Below are 18,901 nucleotides of genomic sequence, written 5' to 3'. Positions count from 1 at the left end.
GTGAAGCTGAGTTTGTTATGTACCTTTTATACTTGGATGGCCACGCTAAGTGGTCATTCAGTGTGCATTTGGCATTGGCTTAAAAAGCCAGCCTTTTTTACTATTCAGCTTATTTTTGCAACTATTCATGAGTCTTATTGCAATTTTTTGGTATTGTTCATGGGTCCCACTGTATTATTTCAGTTACCTTTTAGTTTTATCTATAGTACTTTTAGCAAAAAGTTTTCAGTTTTAGCTAAATAAGCTGTTTCCAAACAGACATTCATTCTCTAGTATGCTGGATTTTCTAGATTATTGTACTTTTGTTTGATTACCCCCTTACATTACATGTCTTGTTTACCGTTTGGTGTTTTTTTCTCATTCAGGTTTATTAAAATTTTCATTTATCGAAAACATAATTAGTACATTTTAAAATCAGCAAACTTGCTGCTTTTTGTTGGGATTGGGTCTATGCATATGTATGAGTATGATAACATGTTACACTTCCTCTTAATAGTTTCACCTTAGTTTTACTTCCTATGCTTTTGATATATATATATATATATATATATGAATGCTGGAATAAATTATTTTTTCAAATACAGGATGCATGTTTTGTCTCATTACCCTGATGGAATATCTCTAAATCATTTACAGGTTATGGAACAATTTTTTGGTTTAGTTAACACCTTTTTACAGAACCATCAGGATACTTGGAAAAAAAGATTGGGAGTGTGTACATACAAGGTATCGTCTCCTTTCAAATATAACAAGACATGGTTGAGATTAATTTGATGGATTTTTCTTATGAACGAAAGTTTTGGTAAAAATGAAAAGTCAGTTTGGTTCAAAATTTTGCATGAAAGAAAATTGCTTTTGATTTCCATCTGGAAACAATTGATTGTTGATAAGTGGATAATATTATTCTTCCATCTTTCTTTTGATTTAACTCTTTGATTTGGTCAATAATTAAAAATACTTGTACACTGGTAACCCTTGGAAATTGTGTTTGGGTTAATTAATTTACCATAACAAATATGCATCTTATTTACATGTGTAATTATATAGATATTGAAATAGGAATTAGATGTGTGTAATTATATTGATATTAAAATATTACTATTTTACCCTTCACATAGACACTCTCATAACACCCTCCTCAAATTGTGACATATATCATATAATCCCAGCTTGTTACCTAAATAACAAATACAAATGTGTCTTGCACAAAGGTTTAGTAAATATATTAGGGACTTGAGCTCTGTAGAGACATGGAGTAGCAATTACACCTCTTTCCACTCTTTCTCAAGGTCTGCTCATGAGACAAGTGATTAGAAGCAATGGGAATCACCGCCTGATTGTTGGTAGCAAAAGGGTTTTTTTATTTTTTATTTTTTTAGGGCATTGTCATATTAAGTCTTGGAAATAGTGTTTGGGTTGATTACTTTACCTTAACACGCACATACATCTTATTTATACATGGGAAATTGTACTGATATTGCAATTTTATCCCTCACACATATGTACTCATGACATAAACTTCTTTGGGCAGTTTCATTTTACTTTTTTTAGAGACTTTACCAATTGAGCTAACTGGAACCTACCATTTTATTTTTCTTAGTTCTAGTATTTTGTATTCTTTGTACAATGCGGACAATTTTCCTGTACATGTACTACTAATCCACCTTTTGAAGAACTTAACCCATAGTTGGACATTACTCTAGTAGTCTTGAGCCTTTACTGATTTTGGGGTATATGGAATCTTGTGAATAAAAAGATTGCAGGTATTGCTTTCTCTTAATTGTTACATACATATGTGCATAGAACTTTAATGTTCATTGTTAATAATTATGGTGCTCATGAAGTTTGGAAATTTGCATCTTTTACATTAAATAGGTGGTTCCTTTTACTCCGAGTGCTGGTGTTCTTGAATGGGTTGATGGCACCCTTCCTCTTGGGGAATATCTTATTGGGAGGTCTGTTAAATTCCAATAGGTCTGATCTTTTAGTGTTGCCTCAGGTGTATCTGGTCTTTATATGGTATTATCATGTTCTCCATTTTTCATGTAATAACTCATAACATGCCAACTTTGGCAGGTTCCATTCAGTCTCACAAGAGACACAATTGATGGCACCGGTGTCACTGGAGTGGAAAGGGTTTTCAGGTGATGTTGTGAGGAAATACTTTCTGTTATGTGGAAATATAAAGAAGCGTTGCTAACCATTGTTGAAGTATGACTATTGTTGCCAGTTTCTTTCAATAATGAATCAAAGTTGCAATTTCTTAAATCCTTGACAGTAGATGGGAATTCTTTTCAGGTTTTTATTCATGATCCCCTGTATAAGTGGGTTATCTCCTCAGAAGGCTTTGTAGCGGCAAAAGGTATTTCAGAAACTTTTCTCTTCATAGGCATATATTGGGTCCAGGACTAATTTGCCTCTGGAAAAAAGAGAGGCAAAAGGACAAAGGTTTGTTTGAAATTGTGTTGAAATGTGTGAAAGACTGTTTATAATAATTATAATATTGGAATATTAGTTACTTAAAACAAAACAAAAGGGTAAATTACACTATTCTCCGTATAGTTTGCGGATTGTTTCAAAATGAATTACTAGATTTTAAGAAGTTCTAAATAAAATCATGGAATTTTTAATTCGTTTCAATTTGGCCCTTTAATGATTCATTAAGGACAACAAAACAAAAAATCACATAAGCAGTAATAAAATCTATTTAGCACAAAAGTACTTCCAGCTGCATCACATATTGTATTTTGGCACCCAAAAAAAAAAAAAAAGCTTACAAAATGACTTCAAAAATCATAATACAATTCAATGAAGATGTGATCATTTGCTGAGGGTTTTTTTTCCTAACTAAAATACCACATGGTGTTCATTTGGTGTGTTTTTTAGTACCCAGATATGTCTCTGGTGCAATTTACTTGATGACTACTTTTTATTTAGCTGGGACTCTTTGATTGGAATTGTTGCATTACTGTTAGAAAATAAAAAATATTTTTTATGAAAGTGGAGAAAGTCAAGACATTGATTGCAGAGAAAATCTTGGGATTAGTCAACAAGTCAAGGGATTGATTTCTAGAGAAAATTATGGGATTGTGACAATCAATATGCAATTCAAAATTTAAATTATCATTGACATTTTGTGTAATATCCATTATAAATATGAATTTCATTGCAATGTACTATCAATAAAAGTATATGAGAAAATGTAGCCCTTCGGGTTGTTGTCCTGTGGATGTAAGCCACAAGGCCGAACCATGTAAACTCTCGTGTTTTCTCTCTTTTCTCTTTATTTTCTTCTCAATTTTCCCCAACATGTCTGTATGTCAGGCATGTTATAAACAATTGGTCATGCAACATTTTCTTTTTTTCTCCTTGATAGGATACAGATGACGATCTGGAGACAATCTTGGAAGACTCACAAGATGAATGTGAAGGGAACAAGGATGCTACACATGCACTGATGCTTGTCAAACAAAAACTAGATGGATATGAAGAAGGTGAAATCCGAAATGTACGTGGGCAGGTAATTTCTAATATTAATGCATGTTCCCATGTGCTAATATATACCTTCTGTCTTTTACCTAATAGTGTATAAGTTTGGCCTTGTTAATAAATATGCATCTTAGGGAGCATGACCCTATCATCATGCTTAGGTGAAATTTTCTTTTTAGTGTTTATGATCAATGGTTTGCAGAAAAATGTTCACGTTCAGTGGTTTGTATGAATAATAGCTAGGTTTGCATCTAAACATGATTGACAAGAGAAACAATGAAGAAATTTTGGGCTATGTTCCACAGACACGCCATTTTTGGCAAAGTACCTGTCGGACACCGGAATTGGTAAGACTCGGACTCCAGCATTCGAGCCAGGGGCTGCGGTACACTTTGTTCTGGGGGTTCAAACGAACCCCCTGACTTCCAAATATATATATATATATATATATATATTTTACATATTTTTTTGAATTTTAATACTTTAATTTATTCTTAAAATTTTGGGAAAATTACACTTTACCACCCTAAACTATGCACTAGATTACACTTTGCACCCTAAACTATCCGACTGCACACTTTACACCCTAAACTATCACGCTTATCACATTTTGCACTTTGTTGTTATTTTTGCTGTTATATTTAACAGAATTTTACTGCATGTGACAAATACATGCTTTTTGCTTAGGTGGAACAAAGTTAAAAGACAAAAACACCCTTCTTCAAAATCAATTTAAACAAAACCTAAATTTTTTCACATCTCCCTTTGTCTCACGTTTCTGCCATCCTCTTTCCCAGATTCAGTTTCAAAATATTTAAATTGACCTCTCTAATTCCATAGCAGAATTCATTCACAGTACCCCATCCACCTTCCTGGTATTTCTTATACTATCTATAGCTTTCTAGTTATTAAAATAATTAAAAATCGCTGGTAAGGGGAGACTAGTCTGTACAACAACTGGTAAATTGGCCACAAATACATCAGTTTTTCCGCAACTCTAGCTGGTGGTGATGCATCTCGCGATGGAAAGCTCTATGAATTGAAGGTGAGCACAGCGTTTACCAAAAAAAAAAAAAAAAAAAAAGAACGTGAGCACGGCTAGTGAGGAATAATTCCTATCTGCCGTGCCATTGGGATTTACTATTTTAACTTCTTTTATACCATTTCGTCAGTGATGGAATTAAAAAGTATTAGATTGTATTTTATGAATTTGAGGAAGAGGATGGCAGACGTGTGAGACAGATGGAGATGTGGAAAAATTTGGGTTTTGTTTTAATTGATTTTGAAGAATGGTGTTTCAGTCTTTTAACTTTGTTTCACCTAAGTAAGAAGCATGTGCTTGTCACATATAGTAAAATTCTGTTAAATATAACGGCAAAAATAACAACAGGGTGCAAAGTGTGATAAGTGTGATAGTTTAGGGTGCAAAGTGTGCAATCGGATAATTTAGGGTGCAAAGTGTAATCTAGTGCATAGTTTAGGGTGGTAAAGTGTAATTTTCCTTAAAATTTTTTTTGCACACCCTGATTTAAATCTTATATATTCTTATTTCAAGAATTTCCAACTCTAAGAGTAAGAGTAAGCGTTTGTGAATTGTAAGTATCACTCTTGATTATAAATTTACTCTATTTGTTTGTGTGTCTAATATTGATTGTGTGCTTGACTTTTTGTTATAATGTTATTTGTATGAATAATGATGTGTGTGGATGTTTGTGTGTACAATATAAATATAATATAACTTTATATAATTTAATAATTAGGAAATAGAAAAGGTTTGTTACATGTGTGTGTGTACTATTATTATGTTATAATAACTTTTTGTTATAAAGTTAGAAAAAAGAAAAATTCAAGAAATTTTTTTGTAAAGTTAATGATTATTCAAGCATTTGATTGGTTAAATTGTATGAATGAGTGTAGTTGTGTGCGTCAATAATTAATACAAAGCCAATGAGTTGAGTTTAGTCATTTAGTTTAAAATATTTTTATAAAAAAAACTGACACATAGATAATAACAACTATATAAAAATAAAAATGTTAGACAAATTTAACAAAATAAAATGGTCATAGTTACTACCCACATTGGTAATAAATACTAATAATGAACTTTCATGTAACAATTAAAAATTTAAAAACTTATAGAAAGAAATTGTAAAATTTTTTTTTGGTCGATAATTCGATATATTCAAATTATCTTTTATTATTATTATTTTTTAAATTTAAGTTTCTTAATGACCCCCCTAAATAAAATTCCTGGAGCCATCATTGGTTCAAGCATTCTTTTTTTTTTTTTTTTTTTTTTTTTTTTCCCTCGCTTCTTTGACACGTCTGACATGCCAGCATTGTAAAAAAAGAAGAAGAAAATCACAGATTTTGATAGGTGGACTTACCAATACCATTGATTTTGTGATATACCCTAAAACAAAAAAGTTGAAACCCACATCTCAAGTTCTCACTTTTTAACCCTCCCTCTGATCTCTACCCGTTGCCCCTCTGTCCCTCGCTAGAGCTAGATTAGGCTGATCGGCGAGTCGGCAAGCCCCATAGACATTGACACCATGCCCTGCCCTTTTGATCTCTCTCTCTCTCTCGGCGCAGACAACAGGTTCGACCTCTTCTCTTCTCTCTCTCTCTCTCTCTCTTTTATTTTTATTTTTTTTCTTTCAGATATTTGGGTGAATGGGTGTACTGTTACTCACTTATAAATTATAACGCGTTTTTTTTTTTTTTTTTTTTTTTTTTAATCCTACTCTCATTGTCACTGTGTTATACTTTTTATTATGAATTATTTTTTTTAAAATTTTTTTGTTTTTAGTTTGATGTTAAATGTAGCCTATTTAAACTTTTGGTTTGTACTCTAAACATTTTATGTGTATTATTGTACTACTTTGGGTGTTAGTTTACTTATTTGTAGTTCTTACATAATTTAAATTCTAAACATAAACGCATTTTATGTCTAAAAATATTAAAAAATATGCTTAAATATAAAATTTAATTAATTATTTAATTGCCGTACCCATGATGTGTCATACCCTTATTTTTCAAAAATTGCCATACCCCCGTATCCGTACCCGTGTCATATCTGTACCTGTGTCCGTGTCGGTGCAACTTAGATTTTGGGTTAAATTGTTTAATACTTATCCAATGAATATCAATGGTTTGCAGAAAAATGTTCATGTTCAGTGGTTCGTATGAATAACAGCTAGGTTTGCATTTAAACATGATTGATTAGAGAAACAACGAAGAAATTTTGGGTTAAATTGTTTAATACTTATCCAATGCAATTTAGATTTTTGACAGCCGATGCAAATTCTTGTCAGCCTCATGAACCAAGACACTGCAAGCCTTGTAGCCAAACAAGTATCTTGGGTTTTTATTTCATAGCCTAATAAAGGGTTGATATCCAGGTCTAACTTTTGTTTAGTTTTTGGTGTAATTTGATGTTTACACAACATCAGCCTTCTTAGCCTAGTGGTTGAAAGGGGACCTTGAATTCAAACAGATATTGGTAATGAGGGTCTGTAGAGTCACTTATTTTTTTTAAAAAAAAAGGACTACAGAGTAGGGGGTTCTTCTATCATTTGCAGTACTAGCTGATATCTAGTGCGATGCATGGGCACGGTATAAATTTATTTTAAAATATTATATAAAAAATTATCTTATGGCCATGCAACATAAGCTCCTCCTTTATTGATTATTTCCGTACATGGTTAAGATAAATAAAAAGTTAATATGAAACGGTGAAACTAATTTTCAAAAGTAACATAAGCTAACATAAGCTCCTCCTTTATTGATTATTTCCTTACACGGTTAAGATATATAAAAAGCTAATAGATAAATAAAAAGCTAAATGAAATGGTGAAACAAATTTTCAAAAGTAAAATAAATCTAGTTAGTGCTCTTATGGCTATCAAATACTGATATGCATGTCTAAAAAAGTCTTATAGTTGATAGGACTTTAAAATTGTGAATCCTAGTCATTTTGTTGAGTTTGGAAAAAGCATAAGTGTTAATGTAAATTTGACAAAACACCAAAAAGATAGACACATGAGTAATTTTAAGAATTTATTTTGATCAAACCTCTGTCAAAGAAAACTTTTTAATCGCTATCATGTTTTTAGAGTGCATCAAGGGTGACTGTACTGTTAGCCTAAATGAAGATTCAATACACTCTTAGGCAAGTCATAGCCATATAGATACTCTAACCAAGCTAATTACTAAATTAATAAGGTTAAGTACCATTTGCCTGTTAAGTCTTGCTCTATCACAACTATCTGTATCATGGCTCATTTGATGCAGTAATGTGATGGGCTGATTGTGTATGGTTTAGAAACAATGAAAGGGTTGAGTTGCTTAGAACACATTGATAGGTGGATAAGTAGCTCAATAAGAACACAATTCCAAATGGCACACAAAGGCTAACAATTCATTCAATTACCAAAACTGATTTGCAAAAGCTTACATCTTCCTACTTATACTAGTTGTTTGGCTTTGGTAGCCTTTAGATGGTTGACAAGTATCTAAATCCTATCGGCTAATGCCTAAGAAATTGTCTAACTAATTAACTAACTAATTAGTTACAAGAGGATTAGGATATAGGCATATAGTTACTTGAAATGCCCTACATCAAGACTCTCCCTCTTAAGAAGCACTTGACCTCAAGTGCTTTTGGTTGCCACAAGATTTGTATGAAGTTATAGGATGGTACATTTGCCTTGTATGATGAGTTTGCTGCTGTTGCAGCACACCAAAGGCTACTGCTTCTCCCCAGCCAAGTCCCACACAAATGAAACACCAATGTAGATTCATTTGCATTAAGAGGACTCCCTTTCTTGAAAGCAAACTTGTCCTCAATTTTGGATGACTTTTCAACTGTAAAACATGTATTCCAAATTGAACATTAAGTGTTTGCCTTGCTAATGATCAATCATGCATATTTTGACACTACAGGGCTTTATTCTTCATTGGTGAATCGACCTTCTTCATCTTGACCATTGGCTTGGGGTTTGCCTTCCCTTCCTTTGGTTGCAAGGAGTATGGATGCACTAGCTTGTACATGTTGTGTGTGTTGCACCTTTTGCCCACTATAGCTTCATATGATTTTTCATATCTATGTAAAAGATGGAACCCATTCATGGCTATCTCCTTACAAAGAACATAACCTTTATGCTGTCTATCATCCTTCACTTCTAGTTTCAGAACTTGCATAATCCTTGTTGCTAATGGAGAGTCATTTGCTTCCTAAACAACAACATTTGCTCATTCTTCCACATACTGACCATGCATAGATTCTACCATAATTATTATGCATTCAGCCAATTCTTGTCTTCCCTCACCAATCGGTTCTTCAATTTAGCTAATAAAAATAACCAGCAAGTCTTGACTTTCTAACTCTTTAACCATTTCAGGCTGGTTCTTAGCTGGTATCTTGAGAAATTCACTAGATCTAGCAGTATTTGACCCAATCTCAACATTCTTGGTTGATTGCCTCCAATATTTAGTGAAGTTTGATGCACCGCCACTTTGGCTGGTTCTTGAATTGAAAAGGGCTGATTGTGATCTCTTTATTTGCTGAGTCCCAATCAACACTGCTCTATTCGCTGTATTTGAATTTGTCCTATAGTTGTGCAAGTTGCTGTAGTGGGTTTGGATGTGGTTGTGCGGAAAAAATTGCTTCCAAAGTTTCCGTTTTAGCTTCTCCCAATTTTGAATCTTGGTTTGTCCTTCCCTTAATCTTTGAATCTCCAACTGCTCTCACCAAGATCTTGCCTTGCCTCTCAAATTAGTTGTTGCCAATTTTAACTTTCGTGGATTCTAGCATACCATAGCAAACAAAGTTGTCCTTAACTTGGTTAAGCCAATCCACAAATTCCTCATGATTCAAGCTTCCATCGAATCAATTTGGGATTGATATTACTCTTAAATTCTTAATATATAGGAATATTGCACGTCCATATTATTCTTTTAGCTAATGTGGGGTTGCAAAACTAACTAGAAAACCTCCAAATTTATTCCTTTCATGGACCTAATCCTATGCATAATAAAGTTCAGCTTCCTTACTTCAGATGCAGAACTTCAGATATGCTTTCATACAAGAAGCAAATCAGCCTGAATTTTTTTCTCAAATTTCTCCCTATCTCCATTCTTCTTTCCTTTTCTCTTTTTTACCTGTAATAGATATTTGATTCTGTCACTTTCTGAATTCACTGAGAGGTAAGAGTTAAGACTTCAGATGAGCGGAGGCTTGGCTACCTCAGATTAGTCAGATATTGTTTCTTCTATTTCATTTTTATTTTCATCAGTATGGGAGGGATACGTAGTTTTTTCATTGAATCGAAGCTTTTTCAGTTGGTAGTGGAGGACGGAGGGAATTTCTTTGCGTTACATATTTTTGAACGGGGCAAATACTTCATGAAATCAGTGTTTATGGACAAAAGCGCGGCATTATGGTTGATGAAACATATAGAATATATGGTGATTGGGGTAAATCCCAAATAGTTAGGGAAGGAGACATTGCATATACCTTGCAACGGGGATCAAACTCTTTTGGTCAGTTTTTGCTAGTGACTGAACTCAAAACTGGCAGGCTCCGGAGGTCTGTCATAATCCCTGAAGGGAAAGAAAAACATGGTTGGAAGGTATTTGGTCTAGAATTGAGGAAGATGTTAGAACCCAATCAATATGCCTTTGATGGTTCAAGCCAAGTAAAGTTTATCCTTCAGACACAAAAACGTAATTCAGTGTTTCATCCATCTCGGTCTTTTGTTGAGACAGTGAAGGGTCCAATGTAGGCAAAAGGTGGTATTCATTCGTTCCATAAAACCAAGGCTGTAGGACAAAATATTATAGATGAGGCGATGGGGGAGAAACAACAGAATAGGATGAAGGAAACGACGGCAGTGCCTCTGAATCAATCTCAGAAGCAGGTGGTGGATGGTTAGGTGGGTCAGCCTGGTACAACAACTGTGAGGGGAGGGGAGGGGAGAGAGAGGAGCATTAATATGGGTATTAATGTTGGTGAAAAATTACCGGTACAAAATCAAATAAGATCTCCATTAATTTTTAGTTTGAATGCAAATAAAACTGAAAATGGCAAGGGGTGTGATTTGAGGGATACACGATGGACTGGGAAGGGATTAATAGTTGAGGTGGCTGAGAATGGGAAGAGACGGGTTTTCTGGGATAAGTCCAAAGGTGGACAAACTTCTTTTAAATGGGTGTTACGGGCTGTCACAGAAGAGAGTGTGAAGTTAAATATTGGGTTGGGCCCAAAATAGCTCGTTACCCACTGTGAGTCTAATTTAAGCCCATTGAGTACAAGCCCATGCATTTTAGAGGCTGCAGAATGCTCCAACACTCTTTTAGGCCCACTCTCCTTTACACTTAGTCCCGATGAGACTGAAGAGAATCCCATGGTCCTTACAACTGGGTTAGCGACGTCGATGGTTTTGTTGAGGAGTGATGACGATGAAAGGAGCCTCTCGGTCAATCTGTTGCATGTGGTTTCGCTGGTAGGGGCGATGCAGACCAAGGCAGAGGGAGTTTTGTCAATTCATCCACGTTGGGTTTTGCCGATGGAAGTGTCGGGGTGCACCGAGCCTCTTCTGAAGATGGGTTTCAGGTTCAACTCTGACCGGAATAGTCTTTTGGGCTATAATAAGCTGTCGGGTGGGTTGATTTCTGAAGGTAAGAGGTCGGTGATTCTCGAATTTGTGCCGAGATTGATCGGACCTTCTTTTCCCGATCATTTTCTGGAGTTTTTGTGAGCTGGGTCAATGGGTTTTGGAGTATCGGGTCAGGAGGTTAATTCTTTTTTTAGTAATGAACTTTTAAGTCTTCCTAGGGAGGTCATGCTTGTGAAGGAAGCAGTTGATTTTTTTGTGGGTTTTAGTGAAACTGAAGTGTCAGATTGTTTGCCTCTGCAAATCATTGATCCGAGTGTGTCAACAAATTTGGTAGAGTTGGAAGAGGCCACTGAAGTATTGAGTATTGAGAATAAGTTAGATATTTCTGGGTGGATGCAGCACAAAATTCCTGGGTTCAATAAATTGGTTGGGTTGTCAATGATTCGACATTAGAAGTTGTGCATTGCTCTCTTATAGGGGCTAGAAACTGTGAGGGAAGCAGCCAATGTGTTACACAGAGAGAAACGGGTAGCAAAAAAGTGGCTTAGTCTAAAAACAAGGGACGTAGAGAGTTGCAAAACTTGATCTGTTCGGTGAACAAGAGATAAAGGGTGGTCTTGTGTTGGTGTCAATAGTTGGGGATAGTTTAGTGTTTATGAAGATAAAAATGATTTCGTGGAATGTTAGAGGTTTAAATGATCCTAAAAAATGACTTGTGGTGAAAAATTTGTTGCGGGAGTGGAAGTGCGACGTTGTTTGTTTACAAGAGACGAAAATTGCTAGCATGAATAGACAGTTGGTTTGTAGTTTGTGGAGCTGTCCATATGTGGATTGGGTTGTAAACTTGATATTGAGAAAACCTACGATCATGTGAATTGGGAGGCTTTGTTGAATTTGTTGCATAGAATGGGCTTTGGAGTGAAGTGGTGTAAGTGGATCCGTACTTGTATATCCACAGTTCAGTTCTCTGTTTTGATTAATGGGTCTCCAGCTGATGTTTTTGGTAGTTCAAGAGGTTTAAGACAAGGGGATCCGTTATCTCATATGCTGTTTTTGATAATGATAGAGGTGTTTAGTAGGATGTTGAGAAGAGTGGAGGGAGCTGGCTTGATCTGTGGTTTTAAAGTTGAGGGTAGGAGGGGTGGTAGAGAATGTGTTACACATCTACTGTTTGTAGACGATACTATCCTATTTTGTGATGCGGATGTGGAGCAAATCTTTTATATTCGGTTGTTATTACTTAGTTTTCAGGCGGTAACAGGTTTGAAGGTTAATGTGCATAAGAGTGAAATGGTTCCAATAGGGGAGGTTGATGATGTGCATGCCCTGGTTGAAATTTTGGGTTGCAACGTTGGAAAGTTGCCTATGTCTTATCTTGGCATGCCGTTGGGGACTTCACATAATTCCCCTTCAATTTGGAATCCTATTTTGGAAAAATTTGAGTGGAGATTGGCCGGGTGGAAGAAGCTGTATTTGTCTAAGGGGGGTCGATTGATGTTACTCAAGAGTACGCTATCTAGTCTTCCTACCTATTTTCTATTGTTATTCACAATTCCTACTCATGTGGCTAATAGAATTGAAAAGTTGCAAATGGACTTTCTATGGGGTGATAGCAAAACTCATCTAGTAGGATGGGATAAAGTTTGTGTGCCTATAGCCAATGGTGGCTTGGGGATAAGGAAACTTACTACTTTCAATAAGGCCTTATTGGGGAAATGGTTGTAGTGGTTTGGGAAGGAAGAGGATCGGTTATAGAGGAGGGTGGTAGCTTCAAAATATGGGGAAGAAATTGGGGGGAGGGGTTGGACTTTAATACTGGGTAGGGGAGTTCATGGGTGTGGTTTGTGGAGAGGTATTCGCATGGAATAGGAGGATTTTAGCAAAAATTGTCAGTTTGTTGTTGGGTTGGGTAATAGAGTGACATTTTGGCAGGATGGGTGGTGTGCGGTTCAACCTTTTCATTTGGCTTTCCCAAGATTGTATGGTATTGCCATTGATAAGGAGGTATCTGTTGAAGCTTCTTTGTCAAGGCAGGGGGCGGAGGATAGAAGAATTTGTGATGTTCATTTTATTCGAGAATTTTATGATTGGGAGATGGATGAAGGGCTACATTTTCTTCGTATATTGGGAGCTAATACTTCTCCAATGGATGTGAGAGATCGGATGAGATGGAAGTTGAAACTTAATGGGGATTTTGATATCTGGTCATATTATAACAAATTAAGGAATTCTCCTTCAATTGTCTTTCCTTGGAAAACTATATGGAAAGTAAAGGCCCCTAGGCGAGTTTCCTTTTTTGTTTGGTGTGTAGCTTGGAAGAAGATCCTAATGGGTGATAATCTAAGATTGAGGAGATTAGTTTTTGTGGACTGGTGTATTATGTGTCGACATTGTGGAGAGACGGCAGACCACTTACTTCTTCATTGTGAGATGGCTTATCGGTTATGGAGCTTTGTCTTTATAACTTTTAGCCTATCTTGGGTTGTACCTAGATCGATCCCAGATTTGCTTTTTGGCTAGTGGAATTGGTTGGGGAAGCACTTGTCTCAGATATGGAATTTAGTTCCATTATGCATCTTTTGGTGTATTTGGAAGAAATGGAATTGGCGGGCTTTTGAGGATTTGGATAGTTCCGGTGATCAGATGCTTGCTTCTTTTAGTGGGACTCTTTTTGATTGGTCTTGGGCTTGGGGACTCACGACTAGTGATTCTCTCCCTTCTTTCCTTAACTCTCTTTCTCTTTGTAATTAATTTGTGGATTGGTTTTCTTTTTTGTTTTTCTTTGCTTTTTCCTTCTTGTATTTTATGGGTTTGCTCTATGTTCTTCATGCATAGATTAGCCATTCGTATATATAACATTCTTACTTATAAAAAAAAAAGCTTCCATCGAATTCAGGGAATTCAATTTCGAAGATTGAATCCCATTTCTATTTTGGTTCCCTTGGTTGGACCATCATAGGAATGAGCCCATACCTCTCGTCTCAACCTAGGAAAATGAACAAAAGTTCGTTCATAATCCTCCTCATTAATAACTACACTTTTAGCAGTATCATGCTAGTAGTATTGCTGTTGTATCTTCCTATTTCTTCTCAATTGTTCAGTCATGGCTTGTAGTTGCCTCCTCAATAATTCCACTACAGCTTCTAAGCCATTTTGAACCCTTGTATAGGTCCATTGACTGCAATATTATCTTCCTCACTACAAGAACGGCTTGCTTCTTGCCCTTATCCTTGTCTTTTCAAACACCATGGCCTACTACAAACTAATTGCTAGCACATATGAAGCCTTTGGTTTTGGTAAGAGGTATTTTAGGCTAGGAAAAGCAACCAAGACAGAATCTTGATAGGTTCTTGGGCAAAAAATGAAGAAACAAATTGCAAATGAACTTGAATCGTAAGGATCTCAAGCTTTGATGCCAAACTGATGCTGGGAATGTGATGGGTTATTTGTGTATGATTTAGAAACAATGAAAGGGCTGAGTTGCTTAAAACACATTGATAAGTAGATAAGTACCTCTGCAAGAACACACAATTCCAAATAACATACAAAGGCTAACAATTCATTTCATTACCAAAACTAATTTACAAAGAACTTACATTCTCCTATTTATACTAGTTGTTTGGTATTGGCAAACTCTAGTTGACAAGTGTCCAAATCCTTTCAATTTTCCTACTCAAAATTGTTAGAGGAACCACGTGGTTTATGAAAATGTATTTGAAAAATACTTTTTTTTTTTGAAATTTTCAATTATAAACAGTTTTTCGAGATAGCTAAACTAAATACTTCAAACGAACATAATATTTTGGGATTCAACAAAAAAATCAATATTTTTTGAGGGAAATTACACTTTACCGCCCTAAACTATATCCTAGATTACATTTTGCACCGTAAACTATTCGAATGTACATTTTGCAGCCTAAACTATGATCCTTGTTACACTTTGCATCCCAATGTTAATTTTACTGTTATATTTGATGGAAGTTTATAGCACATGACTTGTATGTGAGTTTTGTTTAATTGGCACAAAATTAAAATACCAAAACCACCCTCTTCCCAATCAATTAAAAACAAAACAAAAGCCTTTCTTTTTAGTTTTTGCCCAGCCCTCTCTCTCTCTCTCTCTCTCTCTCTCTCTCTCTCTCTCGGGTGGTGCGTACATATCAGTAGCTCCTCTCCCCTCAAAACTAGTCATTACAATGACCTTCTCATGCTATATTACCAAAGGAAAAAAAGACCATCTCATGCTATAATGACCTTTTGGGCTCCACAGCTTCTTCCTTTGCTTTGGAAGAACACCTAGATGGCCAAGGCCCCTCAAATGGTGGCGTGCTTTGTAGTAGGGACTGCAGACTCTTGTAAAAATCTGGGCATTTGATAATTTTTTGCATGTGTTAAGAGTAGCATGGAATCTATTGCTTCTTCAGTGTTCCGTCTCTACTAATATTTGGTCCTTTAATTTGTTTTCATATTGCTTGGGCTTGGGTGGTGATGCCCAAATCTGTGTATGAGCTATTGGGATGTTGGCAAGGACATTTTTATTTCGATAGGGCAGCCAACAAAGAGGCTTTTGTTTTTAATTGATTGGAAAAAGGGTGTTTTTGGTCTTTTAACTTTGTGCCACTTAAGCAAAACTCGTGCAATTCATATGCTATAAATTTCCATCTAACATAACAATAAGATTAACATCAGAGTGTAAAGTGTAACAAGAATCATAGTTTAGGGTGCAAAACGTGCATTCAAATAGTTTAGGGTAAAAAGTGTAATATAATGTATAGTTTAAGGTGGTAAAGTGTAATTTCTATTTTTTTTTTTTGTGGGTTAACAATTTTTTTTTTTTTAATAATTTTTTTACTAATGGAATCATAAACAAATTTTAGAGATAGCTAAAGTAAATACTTCAAATGAACATAATATTTTAGGATTGAAGAACAAATCAATATTTTTTCTATCGGTTAACAATTTAAAAAAAATATTCTTATTGAATTATAAAAAGTTTTTAGAGAGCTAAAATAAATACTTCAAATAAACATAATATTTTGGAATTAAAAAAAAATCAATAAATAAACTATTTAAGGTGGAACATGAAATTTTGAAAATGAACATATCTTTTTGAAATTAAATGTAAATATTGGGAGAGAAATTATAGAAGCATAACTTTTTAAGGCCTAAGGAGACGGAGATATAAAAAAAAAAAAAAAAAAGATTTTACAACATGCAAAGCAAACATTGAATGAAACTAACTCCTCAATTTCATAATCAAGTGGCATTTACCTAGTGTTAAGTGCATAGTATAATTGGTTGGAAGTGACTGCATTGTAGCCCAGAAGACCAAACGCTGAAATCTCTTAAGCTTTTGCATTTATGGCTTCAAATAGTCACTGAATCCGGAGTGCAAATCTTTGTTTAAAAAAATTGAAGAGTGTGTGTAGTTTTGAAGGAAAGCTTGTACAAAGAAAGAGAGCATATATGAGTCAAGGTGTTGGTTGGGTTTTATCTACACATGGGGGAGAAGAAAAAGAGTTGTAAGTGGATCAGTGTTTTCGCTTTCGTCTACATTTGGGGAGGGTCAAGCCTCAGTCATAATATGTAAGATAATAAATGGGCTTGGGCTTTTAATAAGGTTTTGTCTATTTTTAAATGGTAGTCCATTCTTTAGAGTAATTGTTAATAACATGTAACAATAAAAAGAAGTTATTGTGATATATTTGGTAACAGTTAAAAAAACTTAATGAAAGGTATTAAAAAAGATAAATGCAAAATTAGAGCACCACATGACAGAAACTCATGCACTCTCGCATGAGATCTCTACTATTTATATATATATATATATATATTGATCTGGTTTACACTCAAAAGAATATTTTGAAAAACAATAAACAAAAATGTCTTGTTGAAGGTTTAGTCTACCTGTACAAGTAACCTGTGTAAGAAGCAGCTGATTGGACTTTGATCAGGGCCGGCCCTAGGCCTAGGCCACTTAGGCAACCGCCTAGGGCCCCCTATTAGAGGAAGGCCCCAAATTTTGGGGCAAAAATTGATATATTTAAAAAAAAAAAATGGAGATATAAGGAAAAAAAAAGATAGTTTGATCATTTTTCTCTACTTTGCAGCAATCTCAAAATATTGAGGATTGTTAGAGACAATACCACTTTAAATACATGGGTCTTACAAATAGAGTAATGCTATAGTTTTACAAACTATTTTACAATATTTTTACAAACGGTTGTTATAGCCAACTTTTTACTGGTTTTCATTTGGACCAATCAATAAAATCACTTTTTTATTTATCTATAATCATTCTTCACATCATCAATTTGTAAAAGTTTTTGTAAAAGAATTTGTATCTCAAGCATTTTCCCTTACAAATATTTGTGTCACTAATCGCAAGAAATAATTCAGATAGAAAAATGCTAGAAATATTATTAATTTTACTTGAAAATTTTATAAATTGATGTGACAATTAAAATGATATGTGGACGTCAATAACCTATTAAATGCATCTTTGAATTATTTTTTGTGATTAATGATACATCTTTGCAAGCCTCATGTTGTAAAATTTATAATATCCCTAACATCATTCATTTAAATACTTGTTTATTATCTTCTTGAAGTATCACTAATCGCATTCATTTCTATATCGTTTGAAAGCTTTTTTTAGTAAAATTTGTTATATCTTTAGCATTTTTCCAAAAAAAAAAAAGCATATTACAAAATAAAAGGATAGATTTTTGTTATAAAAAATTATGATATTAAATATTAGTTAAATATTATTTAAGTGATAACAAAAAGGCCCCATTTAAATATATCGCCTAAGGCCTCCAAATTTATTGAGCCGCCCCTGACTTTGATACAGAACTTCAGAATTCTTGCAATTTCTCTTTCTATTACTTGGGGCAAAATCATTCCGCTCTATTTCAGACAAGGAAACTTTTGCAATTTCTTTTTTGGGGTTGGTGGCCATAATTTGTGCAAAGTATGAGATTGGTATTTTAATATGTTGTATTTAGGGGTGGCAAGTGAGCGGGTTGGGTCATAATTGGATTGGTTACATTCTTTTCCATTTATTCATTTATTATCCATTTAAAAATAAATTAAATACCCATTAACCACCCAACCCATTTAACCCATGATACCAAATAAAACAATTTTAAACAACCAATAAATAAAATTGGCTTTCTCTTTCCTCTCTTTTCCTACAATTTTTCTCAGCAACCATAGAAAACACATTGCTATCATCAGATTTTGTTAATCAAATGACTAAAAACTAAAAACTAAAATCTCAAACTACTATTGAAATATATCAACTTTCTCAAATCAAGGTGTCCTTGGTTGTTAGCACACTATAATCACTAATAACAAACCTTGTGAAAAGAGGTTTTGCTATGGGCATTAATGGTGATGCAATCTTGATAGGGAATTGAAGGGGATTTTATGTTAGGGTTGGCCAAGTCCTTTTTTAGAGCTACGACGCGTCTTTTTGGCTGAGAAGAAGGGACTTCAATGACAACACTTGCGGTCTCTGATAGCGCATGTGTCTTGTAACTAGAAGCTTCATCTGTGTCATCTCCAACGAAGAAATTGTCATGGTACCAGAGATGAAAGTGGTGGTGAGTAGTGATAGTTCTTTGGCCATGGAGGCCTTGATGTGAGAGAGGGTGAGATGGATTACAGTGTTAGATTCGTTTGGTAAGTAGGAAAATGAAGAAGGAAAGTGTAGCATATGGGACTTTGGCACCTGGCCAAAATGATACAATAGCACTATTTATTGAAATATATATCAATCTACCATT

The 18,901-nt window shown here is 34.7% G+C and overlaps 1 long non-coding RNA gene across 1 annotated transcript; it reads left to right on the top strand.

Moving 5' to 3' along the window:
- The first annotated feature begins 2,087 nt into the window (after positions 1–2,087).
- On the top strand, positions 2,088–3,515 carry LOC126693592 (uncharacterized). The gene is made up of 3 exons (XR_007645436.1): positions 2,088–2,211; positions 2,299–2,362; positions 3,377–3,515. It is a non-coding gene; the product is annotated as an uncharacterized LOC126693592 (long non-coding RNA).
- The last annotated feature ends 15,386 nt before the right edge of the window (positions 3,516–18,901 follow it).

The sequence above is a fragment of the Quercus robur genome, chromosome 7 (genome assembly GCF_932294415.1).
Source record: "Quercus robur chromosome 7, dhQueRobu3.1, whole genome shotgun sequence".
Classification (NCBI taxonomy): Eukaryota; Viridiplantae; Streptophyta; class Magnoliopsida; order Fagales; family Fagaceae; genus Quercus; species Quercus robur.
The sequence above is the reverse complement of the archived record's forward strand: the minus strand, read 5'-3'. Positions and strand labels throughout refer to the sequence as shown.